Raw genomic sequence first — 5,679 nt, 5'->3', positions numbered from 1 at the left:
CCATCTTAATCGACGCGATTTTATGACATTAATAATATCCGGACTATTATATAATTGATGTAATTCTGCGTTGTGTAATTTTCTCCATTCGCCCGTTTCCTCATCGCGTTTTGCCCCGATGATTTTTCGAAGTACTTTATTTTCGAAAGCCCTAAATCTTTTCTCGTCTTGTAATGTAAGTGACCACTGGCAGCTTCGCTGCCATAAAGGACTACCGGTAAAATAATCGTTCTGTAAATTCTAATTTTTAAGCTCCTAGACAATATCCGCGAACCGAGTAGTTTCTTAACCGAATAGAAGCACGCATTCCCCAAATTAATTCTTATTATATTAATGCATACGTTAAAACAAATTGATCGCATTTTGATTTAAAAAACGGAAGAAATCTGTCTTTTTGTCATTCTACTTCTTTGTATGAAACGAAAAAGTTGATGCTTTAAATTTAATGACAAAGGCCATGCGAAAATTTGAAGAAATTACTAAAAATTTTACATTACATATTTTATAAATAGAAGCGTAATATAGGATAATAGGTGCTTTCATTTTGAAGAAAATAATTTACGCCTACGCATGCCTTGTTCTTTAAATTGATTAAATTGGTTTTTAAATTAATTAAATTGATTAAATTGGTTCTTAAATTAATTTTGAATTGAATATGGAATAAGAAATTCTTTGTAAAATAAATAATTTCTTTGATGTTACATGCATTTGAAAATTAGAGCCATTATTAATTTACACATATAAATATATATCAATTTATAAGATTGAAAATCTGTGACAAAGCACATTTTATTTACATGTTCTCTCTTGCATTGTCAGCTATATTATAGTTATTACAAGTATGCTTTTGTTTTAGACCAATATCACAAACATCTTGAAAGTAACAGATAAATTAGAAATAATTTAATTAGAAACGTAATCTTAAAAAACATTATGAAGTGTGTTGTATATAATAAATCCATGTTAACGTATTGTACTGTGATCCCTTTCCTTCGAATTTAAATATAAGAAATATTTATGTTTTCTATTCTTTCTCTATATGATCAACACAGTAATTATTCCTAAATGTGTATGTATGCATTGTACCTTGGTACTTTACAAGGTTTGCAATATTACTAAATATTAAAACTTTTAGGGAAGAGATGCATTGATAAAAACGAAAATGTGATAAAATAATTTGCATTAAAATAAAAAAAGTGAAAATTTATTATGTGTATCTATGTCCCGGTAAAAAATTTATTATGTTTGAATATGTATAAATATATATAAATATACATAAATATTCGTAAACTATACGTATAATAATACATAAAATGTCCATATTTGTTCATACATCCCTCTTTCTTTTATAAAATTACTTTTTAGTGTAATAGAAATAATAATAGTAATGTGAAAATAATTAAAAATAATTATTATAAGAGTAATTCTCACACTATTTGTTTTAGAAAAAAATCAAGTTTGAAAGAATAAAAAAAACTTACTTATGTATAATTATATATAAAATTATGCATAATTGTGTATGAGCAATTTTTTAATATTTTTCCAAACTTGTTTTTTGTTTTAAAACGAATGCGAAAATTTATACATCTTACTATTATTATTTCTATCACATTAAAAAATAATTTTACAAAAGAAAGAGATATGTATGAACGTAATTCATATATGATTATATATGTTATGAATATTTATGTATTTTTTTTTTATACATATGTATACATATTCATGCATGAAAAATTTTTTATCGGAGTGCCACTACTCAGTACCATGATCAAGTTCTTTATTTTGTTGCTTATAAATAATGAATACTATGTGTATCTGTGTGTATAAAATTTGTATTAAACTTCATTAACGCATGTATTGTACAAGGAATATTTTAAATTTTAATATCTACATAAAATGCGCCGCTGCTTGACTCTATCATGAAATATATTAATCTTAATGTATTTTTAATACAGCGAACAGTTTACGTTTAAGAAAGGAAGATATTAAAAATCCCTCTCTATGTAAAAATAAATAACACATCAAAGAAATACTGAATATTGGAAAGAAACAATAGATACTGTTTAGGATATAACAATAGATTAATAAGTAAAATATATATAATAAGATATATAAGTAAAATGAAAGTTTATTTCAGACAAGAAAAAATGATGAATGTTGACAATAAGGGAAACAGCTCCGATGATCTTGATATGTTATTAAGGTCTCATCACCCTGAGTAACCTCCGATAGATTTTACTTGGCGATCACTCTTCGTTAACAAGTTATTAACAAAAAAAGTTGCCAATGTAAATGTACATTTAACTATATAACTTAAGGCTCCTGACTAATCGCGGCGGCCATATTGGAATCGTGACGTCAGAAGCGAGAATGACACGTTAACTTATGTTGCGTGCCATTTTTAAATAAAGACAATTTGGATGAAACGAAATGAGATCACTTCAAAACACTTGTAAAAATCGATGAAAACTGTCCTTTTCTCCCATGACAGTCAGTAAATGGTCGTAAAAGGCACATAAGTAAGCCTATATTCAAGCAGAAACATACGGTCCGACAGCTATTGAAATGAATAAAATATACGCTCTTACATACAAAATTCTAAGATAACTTTAGTTTTCAGCGATAATTATGACTTTGATAAGTACGAGACAAGTCACATTTTTACAATTAAGCAAATAATAACGAAATGGTACGCAACATTTCGTCGTCAAAACGTCACTTTTTACGCCTATAAGTTCCGCGTGGGAAATCGTGGTGCGGCGTTGTAACACACACAGGCACGAGCTCATGTCCGTGTGCTCGCCTGCGGCGCGCCGAGAGTGGACGAGATAGCGAGCTCCTTTTCACACTAGTCGCTTGTTTCAAGCGACCGAAAATATTTTCTCAGCAATCTCGACCGCTCGGCAGCCCTAGATATCAATAAGAGGTAGGGTGCATCCTAAATAATATATAAGTTTTAATAAATTGTAGTAATAGTGTATCTCCTTAATCTAGAATATTATAAATCATGTTAAAACGCAAATTTTTAAACAGTGGAACACGAGAGTTTACGAAACGAGATATTTAATTGTTTACGATTTTTCATGCGCGTTATACTAGTATAGTATACCTCTTCTTCATAAATTCGAGTAGCAAGAATAGTTCAATAGAAGTAGAATTTTACTGGAAAAAAATTATAAACCAGCATTTCTTTTCACGAAAATCTCGAAAGGCAATCAGAAAAGAAATGTGTACGTTCGAGACTCCAGATTTGTGAAGAAAATATGCGAAAAAAAATTGAATAGTTGCAAAAAGCACACTTTTTGCTTATAAAACGAAAGATATTGATTGTATGAAAAAAAAGGTATAAAAAAATGTAAATATTCGAAATAACTACAAAATGAGATGTGGAACATTAAAATCGATCTATTAGTTAGTTCAGTAGAAAAAAAATAAAAAACACTAAAAAAGGTCCTTTTTTCACTCGCTCTGTATTCATTGAGATTTAACGTAAAGATTAAACGTAAAACTTTGAAATTCTTGTAAAATGTAGCCCTCATAATGACGAATAAATCTAGCCCTAAACAAGTCTGAAATGTTCATTAGTTTTACAAAAAGCCATTTGTTCACTAAAAACCTGTCTGCGGAAAACTTAATTTCTTCATCTTTGAGCAGTCGCACAGCAATTTACAGAGATTTTTCTTCTTCAAGAATTGCATTATCACGTACACTCAATAATAACAAAACGATTTTTTGCAGAAAAATTTAAACTATTATAAAACGCCTTTAAAAAGTGGATATTTTTTTCCAAATAATAAAATGGAAATAATTTCATTAATATGCATCATATCAAATAGCTGTGTAAAGCATTCGAAATTTGACATTTTTTTACGAATTTAGAAAAAAAATTACCCTCCGATTATTAGGAGCCGAGATAACAATTTTTTTCAAAAAATCACTGTAAATCTAATTTTTAAAATTAAAAGTTTCGTCTCGCAACAATTTGTCAAGGAAGAATTAAATTTGCTGTTGAAAAATTCTTGAATTTTTTGCTGCTGAAAAAGTTTGTTTAAAATCATTGAAAAGTTGAAGAACGCGAGTGAGTATGCTGAGCGGAGTGAGAGAAGCAGAGTTGATAAAAAAATGTATTAAAAAAAAATATTCAGTTTTATTTGTTTAAAACATGTTTTTAATATTTTATATATGTTTTAAACAACTTTAGAAAAAAATCATATTTAAAACAAAAAAAACACCTTTTAAACACATATTATCAAAGAACTGGAAAGGAGACGGGCAGTAGGAATCAAGCGCAGAAGAATATATCTATGAAGTGTGAAACTTCTTTATTAACTAAAACGCGCTTACATATTCGGGCTCACTTTTGAGACCTCCTCAGAGATAACATAAACTACAATAACATAAGTAAACTGTGAATAAAAATTATTCTGTTATGGTGAGCTCCCCTACCTCGAGAATTTAAATGCCAAAATTAAACCCAAAAAGAGTGAAAGAAAAAGAAAAAAGGAAAATGAATGAAAATAAGGAAATAATGGAAATATCGAAATAGAGAATATAAAAAATTAATTTATCAAAAATCTTAAGATTATAATTACTTATCCCGAAAATATCAGGATGAGCTTCCTTATTTTCGGGATAATTATTATAATTATAATCTTAAGGTTTTTGATAGTCTCTGAGGTCTCTGAGGAGGGCTCAAAAGTGAGCCGAAATGTAAGCGCGTTTTAGTGAATAAAGAAGTTTCACATTTCATAGATATTTGCGCGTCTTCTGCGCTTGACTCCTACTGCTCGTATCCTTTCCAGTTCTTTAATTTATAAGGAGTCTTAATATATTTGATTTGTTATACGGATATATTTATTATATTTTATTATAACGCATTTTTACTTTCAAGTATTTTGAAACGTTTCTGAGGTACATTTTAGCATTTAATTACACCTACTTCCTCATTTTTCTTAAATTTGAGTGTATCACATAAGTATACGAGGTCTGGCTATTAAATAACGAGACTGCTTATGAAAAAGAGTTTTATTTTAAAAATTATTCTACAATTGAATGCTCCCTTTCAATGTACTCCCCTCCCCTCGCCACACACCGTTCCATTCGTTTTTTCCATTGGTCAAAGCAATGCTGGAAGTCTTCTTTTGTAAGAGCATTTAGAAGCTCCGCCGATTTTCGCTTCACCTTTTCCATCGACTCGAACCGGGTTCCTTTTAAGGCAGACTTGATCTTCGAAAACAGGAAAAAGTCACAGGGTGCTAAATCAGGCGAGTACGGGGCGTGTTCGAGCACTGGAGTGCCTCTAGCGGCTAAATAACGCTTCACAGACAGCGCGTTAGGGGTAGGTGCGTTATCCTGGTGTAAGATCCACGACTTGTTTTTCCACAACTCCGGCCGTTTCTTACGAACTCGCTCTCGCAGTGTTGCCAAAACTGTCAAATAGTAAGTTTGGTTTACAGTTTGACCCTCTGGAACCCATTCAGTCATCACGATGCCGTTGATGTCGAAAAAAACGATTAGCATGGCTTTAAATTTTGATTTCGACATCCTTGCTTTTTTCATTCTTGGCGATGCAGGAGTTTTCCAGTGCATGGATTGCCGCTTAGTTTCAACATCGTATTGGAATATCCAGGTTTCATCGTAAGTGATGATGTTTTCCATCAATTCAGGCTCTTCATCTAA

The sequence above is a fragment of the Trachymyrmex septentrionalis genome, unplaced genomic scaffold (assembly GCF_001594115.1).
Source record: "Trachymyrmex septentrionalis isolate Tsep2-gDNA-1 unplaced genomic scaffold, Tsep1.0 scaffold65, whole genome shotgun sequence".
Taxonomy (NCBI): Eukaryota; Metazoa; Arthropoda; class Insecta; order Hymenoptera; family Formicidae; genus Trachymyrmex; species Trachymyrmex septentrionalis.
The sequence above is the reverse complement of the archived record's forward strand: the minus strand, read 5'-3'. Positions refer to the sequence as shown.